The sequence below is a fragment of the Babylonia areolata genome, chromosome 9 (genome assembly GCF_041734735.1).
Source record: "Babylonia areolata isolate BAREFJ2019XMU chromosome 9, ASM4173473v1, whole genome shotgun sequence".
Taxonomy (NCBI): domain Eukaryota; kingdom Metazoa; phylum Mollusca; class Gastropoda; order Neogastropoda; family Buccinidae; genus Babylonia; species Babylonia areolata.
In genome coordinates, this window is record NC_134884.1 from 42466529 (window position 1) to 42479028 (window position 12500).

General features: G+C 41.7%; 8 non-coding genes across 8 annotated transcripts; all 8 read right to left on the bottom strand.

Annotated features, from left to right (window-relative positions):
• Positions 1 to 2443: 2443 nt before the first annotated feature.
• LOC143286244 (5S ribosomal RNA) lies at positions 2444 to 2562 on the bottom strand. The gene has a single exon (XR_013055806.1). It is a non-coding gene; the product is annotated as a 5S ribosomal RNA (ribosomal RNA).
• A 734-nt stretch (positions 2563 to 3296) lies between these two features.
• On the bottom strand, positions 3297 to 3415 carry LOC143286212 (5S ribosomal RNA). Its single transcript, XR_013055775.1, has one exon. It is a non-coding gene; the product is annotated as a 5S ribosomal RNA (ribosomal RNA).
• An 891-nt stretch (positions 3416 to 4306) lies between these two features.
• Positions 4307 to 4425, bottom strand: LOC143286213 (5S ribosomal RNA). Its single transcript, XR_013055776.1, has one exon. It is a non-coding gene; the product is annotated as a 5S ribosomal RNA (ribosomal RNA).
• An 878-nt stretch (positions 4426 to 5303) lies between these two features.
• On the bottom strand, positions 5304 to 5422 carry LOC143286215 (5S ribosomal RNA). Its single transcript, XR_013055777.1, has one exon. It is a non-coding gene; the product is annotated as a 5S ribosomal RNA (ribosomal RNA).
• A 2326-nt stretch (positions 5423 to 7748) lies between these two features.
• Positions 7749 to 7867, bottom strand: LOC143286216 (5S ribosomal RNA). The gene has a single exon (XR_013055778.1). It is a non-coding gene; the product is annotated as a 5S ribosomal RNA (ribosomal RNA).
• An 867-nt stretch (positions 7868 to 8734) lies between these two features.
• Positions 8735 to 8853, bottom strand: LOC143286196 (5S ribosomal RNA). Its single transcript, XR_013055762.1, has one exon. It is a non-coding gene; the product is annotated as a 5S ribosomal RNA (ribosomal RNA).
• Positions 8854 to 9761: 908 nt separating this feature from the next.
• LOC143286217 (5S ribosomal RNA) lies at positions 9762 to 9880 on the bottom strand. Its single transcript, XR_013055779.1, has one exon. It is a non-coding gene; the product is annotated as a 5S ribosomal RNA (ribosomal RNA).
• A 2325-nt stretch (positions 9881 to 12205) lies between these two features.
• On the bottom strand, positions 12206 to 12324 carry LOC143286219 (5S ribosomal RNA). Its single transcript, XR_013055781.1, has one exon. It is a non-coding gene; the product is annotated as a 5S ribosomal RNA (ribosomal RNA).
• Positions 12325 to 12500: the final 176 nt, after the last annotated feature.

Genomic DNA, 12500 nt, shown 5'->3' on the forward strand with positions numbered 1-12500 from the left:
AGTCACGTGTAACTGTCAAAAAGTTAGAACCAAGCAATGCAACTGGCTCCTGGACATCTGTCAAGTTGCTCAGTGCTGGGATCTGAAGGTTTCCTTGTTTTGGGAGATGGAGTTGTGAATGTCAGTCTGGAGATGGCGTTCAAAAGAGTTGGGCGGGGGTGGGTGGGAGTGGGGCGGGAGATTGGAGGAGGGCTGGGTTTGAAGATCAGTCTGTACGTCATGAGCAAGGTACGTAACCCGTCACCATCTTGGTCAATCCATCAGGAGAGACGGGCGGACAGACGGTATGGTGTGAACGCCAGACCTTAACTATTCCCGAACCACCATTCATCACCCGCAATGCAGTCAGGGAGGTGGTGGTGGTTGATCACAGACATGTAAGAGTTAACAGTTCGCTAGGTCTGTGGCTTATTTCGGTAGAGACGTGGGCTGTGAAGCGCAAGGGCCTTCACTTTGCCTTCAGGGAGGGGATACGAGTGATGTCCCCCTTGTCGCTCCACTTGACGGATCGTCCGCCAGAGGACGTTTGGCACACTCTGGCGTCATCGACATTTCTGATTGACCGGGACGGGTGGGGGGGTAGAGAAATGCGAGAGTAGCGGTGTACATGGAAGAGTGATTTGATTAGTTTGAACTGTGGTTTGTTTGTCAGACATTATTTCAAAGAAACAAAACGAAGATATCTCCGTGTTTGCCGGTTTCTGTAATGAATACTCAGAAATAGTGCACACACACACACACACACACACACACACACACACACACACACACACGGCACACACACGGCACACACACACACACACACACACACACTACACACACACACACACTACACACACACTACACACTACACACACACACTGCACACACACACGGCACACACACACACTACACACACACACACACACACACACACACACACTGGCACACACAAAGCACACACACACAAAGCACACAAAAGCGCAGTCATGTTCCGTTTTTAAATCAAGTGTAGGTTACATACATATCCAGGGAGACATATCGATTTTAGTTTTGCCGGAATATACAGAACGCTAGGACAACACTTTCTTGAAATTACTGACAAAAGCGTCAGAATACTTCACCATCATATACCCCATCATTAAGCAGAGACATACACAAACAGGTGCAAAGGTTATTCAGATATCACATACGGGTACGACTGACCTGAAACACACAACTCTGAAGCAGTTCCGCATTAATGTTTCAAGTACATCTAAAGAAAAGTAATGAAGCAATGATCCGAGTTCACAAAGAAATACTGAAGCCAGTCAATTATATATCAACAAACATTCATATTTTTGATTGAAAGAAAGTTCTCTTTTTCTGTGTCTCGTGTGCACGCATACTCAAAATATTCTTTGGTGAAACCATGCTCTCACAGTCCATGGATAGGAAACTATAAAGTCACGTCCTTATCCATGGCACAAAAACATTAATTTACTAATCCAGTAAACAGTACATTCGAACAGTTCGCACGCACGCACGCACGCACGCACGCACGCACGCACGCACGCACGCACGCACGCAATGTAACCTGCTTTGGTATCGCGTATTTCCCAAGTAAATAGACTGATGAAATAAACACTGATTAAAATATGACTGATGAACGGTGTCACTAACATCTTCTCACATCACTTCAGTCCACATATTCTACTGTTGTCTGTACACACGCACACACGGAGAAAAAGACAGCTACTCATACAGACACGCAAACACCCATTCCACTAGACCCAACTGATATATCTGCTGCAATAGTTTGTATATTATTCAGTGACTAATATGTACTGTATACTGGCAAACTGAAAGAGAAAATGAGGAACTTTGCTCAATTACTGTTCCATCATACGTTTCTCTTAGACAGTGTGAAGTGTGTCAGGTTACCCATGCCACGCAGAATCTAATTTGGTCTTCCTTGATACGTTTTCGAATTCACCCTCAGCTTTTATTTCCTCTCCTTTCAGAATTATTCTCTCTCTCTCTCTCTCTCTCTCTCTCTCTCTCTCTCCATCTCTTTATAACAATTTAACTACAAACGAAGCAACAACTTCATTTCTTTTTCTTACTGTTCTCGTCAGTATTCCACTGAGATAGAAAAAGGCTTTATTCACGGATAACTGATGAAAATGAATAAATAATCAACGGATTAATTACTAAAAAGATTGATGAAGTGAGTGTGCGTGTACAATGACCACAAGGCACAGTGTACGTCGATTTAAAGAAAAAAGCAACAAGGAAAAGAAAATGTGCAGGTGAGATATGACAGTGAACAGCTAACTGATGTACACAATGACGGCAGGTAGAAATGAATGACTTGAAAAAAGAAAAGGAAGATGAAGAAGAGAGATAATGTAGGAAAAGAAAGAGAAAAGGGCAGACTGAGTCCGGGAGAGAAAAAGAAAGTTGGGGAGAAGAAAAAAAAAAATGCCAACAGCACCCGGTGTTCCCAGGCGGTCACCCATCCAAGTAGTAACCGGGCCCGACGTTGCTTAACTTCGGTGATCGGACGAGAACCGGTGTTTTCAATGTGGTATGGCCGTTGGCGATAGTTGAAGGAAAATTAAGGATCATGAAGCATACACTGAAGAAGCGGTCATTTTTTTTCTCTACTTTTTCCCACTTTTACTATCGCGGCTAAATTAGTAGATGCTGCAGTGCCACTATACACATTTACAAATCAGATCATAACACAAGTTGTCAAAATCTTCACTAATCTCTGCACTCACAGTTTAGCTTATCTTTGTTTCTTTCCCTCTCATGTCGGCCCCTGCTAACGCCGGCTCAAACCGAATTCACCCTCAGCGTTTCATTTCCTCTCCTTTCAGAATTATTCTCTCTCTCTCTCTCTCTCTCTCTCTCTCTCTCTTTATATAAATTCCACTAGAAACGAAGCAACAACTTAATTTCTTTTTCTTCCTGTTCTCGTATTCTACTGAGAGAGAAAAAGGCTTTATTGATAACTGATGAAAATGAATAAATAATCAACGGATTAATTAATAAAAAAGATTGATGATGAAGTGAGTGTGCGTGTACAATGACCACAAGGCACAGTGTACGTCGATTTAAAGAAAAAAGCAACAATTGGGGAAAAGAAAATGTGCAGGTGAGATATGACAGTGAACAGCTAACTGATGTACACAATGACGGCAGGTAGAAATGAATGACTTGAAAAAAGAAAAGGAAGATGAAGGAGAGAGAGAATGTAGGAAAAGAAAGAGAAAAGGGCTGAGTCCGGGAGAGTAAAAGAAAGTTTGGGGAAAAAAAGACCTAAAAAAGAATGCCAACAGCACCCGGTGTTCCCAGGCGGTCACCCATCCAAGTACTAACCGGGCCCGACGTTGCTTAACTTCGGTGATCGGACGAGAACCGGTGTTTTCAACGTGGTATGGCCGTTGGCGACAGTTGAAGGAAAATTAAGGAAGATGAAGCATAGAGACTAAATAGACTGATGAAATAAACACTGATTAAAATATGACTGATGAACGGTGTTACTAACATCTTCTCACATCGCTTCAGTCCACATATTCTACTGTTGTCTGTACACACGCACACACGGAGAAAAAGACAGCCACTCATACAGACACGCAAACACCCATTCCACTAGACCCAACTGATATATCCGCTGCATTTGTATACTATTCAATGACTAATATGTACTATAATGGCAAAAGAGAAAATGAGGAACTTTGCTGATTTACTGTTCCATCATACGTTTCTCTTTCAGAGACAGTATGAAGTATGTGAGGTTACCCATGCCACGCAGAATCTAATCTGTCCTTCCTTGATACGTCTTCGAATTCACCCTCAGCTTTTCATTTCCTCTCCTTTCAGAATTATTCTCTCTCTCTCTCTCTCTCTCTCTCTCTGAAACAATTCCACTACAAACGAAGCAACAACTTCATTTCTTTTTCTTCCTGTTCTCGTATTCTACTGAGAGAGAAAAAGGCTTTATTGATAACTGATGAAAATGAATAAATAATCAACGGATTAATTAATAAAAAGATTGATGATGAAGTGAGTGTGCGTGTACAATGACCACAAGGCACAGTGTACGTCGATTTAAAGAAAAAAGCAACAATTGGGGAAAAGAAAACGTGCAGGTGAGATATGACAGTGAACAGCTAACTGATGTACACAATGACGGCAGGTAGAAATGAATGACTTGAAAAAAGAAAAGGAAGATGAAGGAGAGAGAGAATGTAGGAAAAGAAAGAGAAAAGGGCAGACTGAGTCCGGGAGAGAAAAAGAAAGTTGGGGAAAAAAAACAACCTAAAAAAAAAAAAAAAAATGCCAACAGCACCCGGTGTTCCCAGGCGGTCACCCATCCAAGTACTAACCGGGCCCGACGTTGCTTAACTTCGGTGATCGGACGAGAACCGGTGTTTTCAACGTGGTATGGCCGTTGGCGACAGTTGAAGGAAAATTAAGGAAGATGAAGCATAGAGACTAAATAGACTGATGAAATAAACACTGATTAAAATATGACTGATGAACGGTGTCACTAACATCTTCTCACATCGCTTCAGTCCACATATTCTACTGTTGTCTGTACACACGCACACACGGAGAAAAAGACAGCCACTCATACAGACACGCAAACACCCATTCCACTAGACCCAACTGATATATCCGCTGCATTTGTATACTATTCAATGACTAATATGTACTATACTGGCAAAAGAGAAAATGAGGAACTTTGCTGATTTACTGTTTCATAATACGTTTCTCTTTCAGAGACAGTATGAAGTATGTGAGGTTACCCATGCCACGCAGAATCTAATCTGGCCTTCCTTGATACGTCTTCGAATTCACCCTCAGCTTTTCATTTCCTCTCCTTTCAGAATTATTCTCTCTCTCTCTCTCTCTCTCTCTCTCTCTGAAACAATTCCACTACAAACAAAGCAACAACTTCATTTCTTTTTCTTCCTGTTCTCGTATTCTACTGAGAGAGAAAAAGGCTTTATTGATAACTGATGAAAATGAATAAATAATCAACGGATTAATTAATAAAAAAGATTGATGATGAAGTGAGTGTGCGTGTACAATGACCACAAGGCACAGTGTACGTCGATTTAAAGAAAAAAGCAACAAGGAAAAGAAAATGTGCAGGTGAGATATGACAGTGAACAGCTAACTGATGTACACAATGACGGCAGGTAGAAATGAATGACTTGAAAAAAGAAAAGGAAGATGAAGGAGAGAGATAATGTAGGAAAAGAAAGAGAAAAGGGCTGAGTCCGGGAGAGTAAAAGAAAGTTTGGGGAAAAAAAAGACCTAAAAAAGAATGCCAACAGCACCCGGTGTTCCCAGGCGGTCACCCATCCAAGTACTAACCGGGCCCGACGTTGCTTAACTTCGGTGATCGGACGAGAACCGGTGTTTTCAACGTGGTATGGCCGTTGGCGACAGTTGAAGGAAAATTAAGGCTCATGAAGCATACACGGAAGAAGCGGTCATTGTTTTTTTCTCTTCTTTTTCGCACTTTTGCTATCGTGGCTAAATGTGTACATGCTCCAGTGCCACTAGACGCATTTACACATCAGATCATAAAACAAGTCAAAATCTTCACCATTCTCTGCACTCACAGTTTAGCTTATCTTCGTTTCTTTCCCTCTCATGTCGGTCCCTGCAAACGCCGGCTCAAACCGCCATAGTCAAATTTCAAAGACAGACAGACATCTAGTCAGACTGACAGACATACAAACAGTCAAGCACACAGTCAGCAATTCAGACAGCACTCAGACAAACATCCTATCGAAGAGACCAAACATTCTCGAAACCATGAGGTCGAGTGGCCCAGCAAGTCCAAGAGACATAACTCTTCACACGATATCATCGTACTTTCGTAGCAGTCTTTCCCCCTGAGGTGCTGCTGTCCTCCAGCCACCATCACCTCCCCCATTATTCTTCATATTCTCGTTTTGCTGAGAGAGAGAAAAAGGCTTGGCAGTTAACTGATGACCTCGGCGTTGTCCTTGACAACATGTCCATTGGCTCCTGTCTCACACAGAATAAAGTGAAAGATCAGCACTCTATGTTATGCGAAGTGTTTTCACAAATCTGCCGACCCTTCCTACTGATCTCTGTGGCTGCCTTCACCTCTACACTCCTTCTCGCTCTATACGGTCGGCTTCCGATCCGCTCTTTTTACGCATACACATATCCAAACACTCCACTGTTGGCGGCCGTCCTTTCTGTGTCTCTGGACATTACACTATTTGGAATGAACTTCCTCTCAGTTCACTTCATCAGGTCTCCACACCCAGCTCTTTCAAGTCTGGCCTTAAAACCCACCTCTTCCCAAGATAGCCTCCCTCCCGGGCCTCCCAAGTTCCTTGTCTTCAGTTTCTCCAGTCTTAGACTTATGCATGCGTGCCAGTGAATGACTGGTGTGAAAGCGCTTTGATTTGTCTCTGCACAAGATTCAGCGCTGTATGAACTGCCTACTATTATTATTACTAGTCAGTATTGATTATTACGAAACTAATTAATAAATTGATTAATCAACAGGAAAAAGATTGACGAAGGGAGTGTGCATAGATAATGACCACAACGAACAACATACATGGACTTGAAAGAAAAAAAGCCGGAAAGAAGGAAAAGAAACTGTGCACTCCAGTCAGATATGCCGACAATAGCTAACCGGCTGATTTACACAGTGATGGCACGTCAGTAGAAATGAATGACCACAAAAAAGCCAAGAAAAATGAATGAGAGAGAAAATCTAGGAAAAGAAAGAGAAATGGCAGAGTCCGGGAGTTAGCATCAATGCAGAAAAATTGAAGGACTATCAAGCTTACACTCAAACGTCGCACGGCAGCAATCGCCTATTTCCCAAGTAAATAGACTGATGAAATAAACACTGATTAAAATATGACTGATGAACGGTGTCACTAACATCTTCTCACATCACTTCAGTCCACATATTCTACTGTTGTCTGTACACACGCACACACGGAGAAAAAGACAGCTACTCATACAGACACGCAAACACCCATTCCACTAGACCCAACTGATATATCTGCTGCAATAGTTTGTATATTATTCAGTGACTAATATGTACTGTATACTGGCAAACTGAAAGAGAAAATGAGGAACTTTACTGAATTACTGTTCCATCATACGTTTCTCTTTCAGAGACAGTATGAAGTTTGTCAGGTTACCCATGCCACGCAGAATCTAATTTGGCCTTCCTTGATACGTCTTCGAATTCACCCTCAGCTTTTCATTTCCTCTCCTTTCAGAACTAGTTATTCTCTCTCTCTCTCTCTCTCTCTCTCTCTCTCTCTCTCTCTCTCTCTCTCTCTCTCTAACAATTCCACTAGAAACGAAGCAACAACTTCATTTCTTTTTCTTACTGTTCTCGTATTCCACTGAGAGAGAAAAAGGCTTTATTGATAACTGATGAAAATGAATAAATAATCAACGGATTAATTAATAAAAAGATTGATGAAGTGAGTGTGCGTGTACAATGACCACAAGGCACAGTGTACGTCGATTTAAAGAAAAAAGCAACAATTGGGGAAAAGAAAATGTGCAGGTGAGATATGACAGTGAACAGCTAACTGATGTACACAATGACGGCAGGTAGAAATGAATGACTTGAAAAAAGAAAAGGAAGATGAAGGAGAGAGAGAATGTAGGAAAAGAAAGAGAAAAGGGCAGACTGAGTCCGGGAGAGAAAAAGAAAGTTGGGGAAAAAAAACAACCTAAAAAAAAAATTTTAAAAATGCCAACAGCACCCGGTGTTCCCAGGCGGTCACCCATCCAAGTACTAACCGGGCCCGACGTTGCTTAACTTCGGTGATCGGACGAGAACCGGTGTTTTCAACGTGGTATGGCCGTTGGCGACAGTTGAAGGAAAATTAAGGAAGATGAAGCATAGAGACTAAATAGACTGATGAAATAAACACTGATTAAAATATGACTGATGAACGGTGTTACTAACATCTTCTCACATCGCTTCAGTCCACATATTCTACTGTTGTCTGTACACACGCACACACGGAGAAAAAGACAGCCACTCATACAGACACGCAAACACCCATTCCACTAGACCCAACTGATATATCCGCTGCATTTGTATACTATTCAATGACTAATATGTACTATACTGGCAAAAGAGAAAATGAGGAACTTTGCTGATTTACTGTTCCATCATACGTTTCTCTTTCAGAGACAGTATGAAGTATGTGAGGTTACCCATGCCACGCAGAATCTAATCTGGCCTTCCTTGATACGTCTTCGAATTCACCCTCAGCTTTTCATTTCCTCTCCTTTCAGAATTATTCTCTCTCTCTCTCTCTCTCTGAAACAATTCCACTACAAACGAAGCAACAACTTCATTTTTTTTTCTTCCTGTTCTCGTATTCTACTGAGAGAGAAAAAGGCTTTATTGATAACTGATGAAAATGAATAAATAATCAACGGATTAATTAATAAAAAAGATTGATGATGAAGTGAGTGTGCGTGTACAATGACCACAAGGCACAGTGTACGTCGATTTAAAGAAAAAAGCAACAATGAAAAGAAAATGTGCAGGTGAGATATGACAGTGAACAGCTAACTGATGTACACAATGACGGCAGGTAGAAATGAATGACTTGAAAAAAGAAAAGGAAGATGAAGGAGAGAGATAATGTAGGAAAAGAAAGAGAAAAGGGCTGAGTCCGGGAGAGTAAAAGAAAGTTTGGGGAAAAAAAGACCTAAAAAAGAATGCCAACAGCACCTGGTGTTCCCAGGCGGTCACCCATCCAAGTACTAACCGGGCCCGACGTTGCTTAACTTCGGTGATCGGACGAGAACCGGTGTTTTCAACGTGGTATGGCCGTTGGCGACAGTTGAAGGAAAATTAAGGAAGATGAAGCATAGAGACTAAATAGACTGATGAAATAAACACTGATTAAAATATGACTGATGAACGGTGTCACTAACATCTTCTCACATCGCTTCAGTCCACATATTCTACTGTTGTCTGTACACACGCACACACGGAGAAAAAGACAGCCACTCATACAGACACGCAAACACCCATTCCACTAGACCCAACTGATATATCCGCTGCATTTGTATACCAGTCAATGACTAATATGTACTATACTGGCAAAAGAGAAAATGAGGAACTTTGCTGAATTACTGTTCCATCATACGTTTCTCTTTCAGAGACAGTATGAAGTATGTGAGGTTACCCATGCCACGCAGAATCTAATCTGTCCTTCCTTGATACGACTTCGAATTCACCCTCAGCTTTTCATTTCCTCTCCTTTCAGAATTATTCTCTCTCTCTCTCTCTCTCTCTCTCTCTCTCTCTCTCTCTCTCTCTCTCTCTCTCTCTCAAACAATTCCACTACAAACGAAGCAACAACTTCATTTCTTTTTCTTCCTGTTCTCATATTCTACTGAGAGAGAAAAAGGCTTTATTGATAACTGATGAAAATGAATAAATAATCAACGGATTAATTAATAAAAAGATTGATGATGAAGTGAGTGTGCGTGTACAATGACCACAAGGCACAGTGTACGTCGATTTAAAGAAAAAAGCAACAATTGGGGAAAAGAAAATGTGCAGGTGAGATATGACAGTGAACAGCTAACTGATGTACACAATGACGGCAGGTAGAAATGAATGACTTGAAAAAAGAAAAGGAAGATGAAGGAGAGAGAGAATGTAGGAAAAGAAAGAGAAAAGGGCTGAGTCCGGGAGAGTAAAAGAAAGTTTGGGGAAAAAAAGACCTAAAAAAGAATGCCAACAGCACCCGGTGTTCCCAGGCGGTCACCCATCCAAGTACTAACCGGGCCCGACGTTGCTTAACTTCGGTGATCGGACGAGAACCGGTGTTTTCAACGTGGTATGGCCGTTGGCGACTATTTAAGGAAAATTAAGGTTCATGAAGCATACACGGAAGAAGCGGTCATTGTTTTTTTCTCTTCTTTTTCGCACTTTTACTATCGTGGCTAAATGTGTACATGCTGCATTGCCACTAGACGCATTTACACATCAGATCATAAAACAAGTCAAAATCTTCAATCTCTGCACTCACAGTTTAGCTTATCTTCGCTTCTTTCCCTCTCATGTCGGTCCCTGCAAACGCCGGCTCAAACCGCCATAGTCAAATTTCAAAGACAGACAGACATCTAGTCAGACTGACAGACATACAAACAGTCAAGCACACAATCAGCAATTCAGACACACAGACAAACATCCTATCGAAGAGACCAAACATTCTCGAAACCATGAGGTCGAGTGGCCCAGCAAGTCCAAGAGACATAACTCTTCACACGATATAATCGTACTTTCGTAGCAGTCTTTCCCCCTGAGGTGCTGCTGTCCTCTAGCCACCATCACCTCCCCCATTATTCTTCATATTCTCGTTTTGCGGAGAGAGAGAAAAAGGCTTGACAGTTAACTGATGACCTCGGCGTTGTCCTTGACAACATGTCCATTGGCTCCCTGTCTCACACAGAATAAAGTGAAAGATCAGCACTCTATGTTATACGAAGTGATTTCACGGCAAATCTGCCGACCCTTCCTACTGATCTCTGTGGCTGCCTTCACCTCTACACTCCTCCTCGCTCTATACGGTCGGCTTCCGATCCGCTCTTTTTACGCATGCACATATCCAAACACTCCACTGTTGGCGGCCGTCCTTTCTGTGTCTCTGGACATTACACTATTTGGAATGAACTTCTTCTTTCACTTCACAGTCAGGTCTCCACACCCAGCTCTTTCAAGTCTGGCCTTAAAACCCACCTCTTCCCAAGATAGCCTCCCTCCCGGGCCTCCCAAGTTCCTTGTCTTCAGTTTCTCCAGTCTTAGACTTATGCATGCGTGTGAATGACTGGTGTGAAAGCGCTTTGATTTGTCTCTGCACAAGATTCAGCGCTGTATGAACTGCCTACTATTATTATTACTAGTCAGTATTGATTATTACGAAACTAATTAATAAATTGATTAATCAACAGGAAAAAGATTGACGAAGGGAGTGTGCATAGATAATGACCACAACGAACAACATACGTGGACTTGAAAGAAAAAAAGCCGGAAAGAAGGAAAAGAAACTGTGCACTCCAGTCAGATATGCCGACAATAGCTCAGTAACCGGCTGATTTACACAGTGATGGCACGTCAGTAGAAATGAATGACCACAAAAAAGCCAAGAAAAATGAATGAGAGAGAAAATCTAGGAAAAGAAAGAGAAATGGCAGAGTCCGGGAGTTAGCATCAATGCAGAAAAATTGAAGGACTATCAAGCTTACACTCAAACGTCGCACGGCAGCAATCGCCTATTTCCCAAGTAAATAGACTGATGAAATAAACACTGATTAAAATATGACTGATGAACGGTGTCACTAACATCTTCTCACATCACTTCAGTCCACATATTCTACTGTTGTCTGTACACACGCACACACGGAGAAAAAGACAGCTACTCATACAGACACGCAAACACCCATTCCACTAGACCCAACTGATATATCTGCTGCAATAGTTTGTATATTATTCAGTGACTAATATGTACTGTATACTGGCAAACTGAAAGAGAAAATGAGGAACTTTGCTGAATTACTGTTCCATCATACGTTTCTCTTTCAGAGACAGTATGAAGTTTGTCAGGTTACCCATGCCACGCAGAATCTAATTTGGCCTTCCTTGATACGTCTTCGAATTCACCCTCAGCTTTTCATTTCCTCTCCTTTTAGAACTAGTTATTCTCTCTCTCTCTCTCTCTCTCTCTCTCTCTCTCTCTCTCTCTCTCTCTCTCTCTCTCTCTCTCTCTCTTTATAACAATTCCACTACAAACGATGCAACAACTTCATTTCTTTTTCTTACTGTTCTCGTATTCCAATGAGAGAGAAAAAGGCTTTATTGATAACTGATGAAAATGAATAAATAATCAACGGATTAATTAATAAAAAGATTGATGAAGTGAGTGTGCTTGTACAATGACCACAAGGCACAGTGTACGTCGATTTAAAGAAAAAAGCAACAATTGGGGAAAAGAAAATGTGCAGGTGAGATATGACAGTGAACAGCTAACTGATGTAGACAATGACGGCAGGTAGAAATGAATGACTTGAAAAAAGAAAAGGAAGATGAAGGAGAGAGATAATGTAGGAAAAGAAAGAGAAAAGGGCTGAGTCCGGGAGAGTAAAAGAAAGTTTGGGGAAAAAAAGACCTAAAAAAGAATGCCAACAGCACCCGGTGTTCCCAGGCGGTCACCCATCCAAGTACTAACCGGGCCCGACGTTGCTTAACTTCGGTGATCGGACGAGAACCGGTGTTTTCAACGTGGTATGGCCGTTGGCGACAGTTGAAGGAAAATTAAGGAAGATGAAGCATAGAGACTAAATAGACTGATGAAATAAACACTGATTAAAATATGACTGATGAACGGTGTCACTAACATCTTCTCACATCGCTTCAGTCCACATATTCTACTGTTGTCTGTACACACGCACACACGGAGAAAAAGACAGCCACT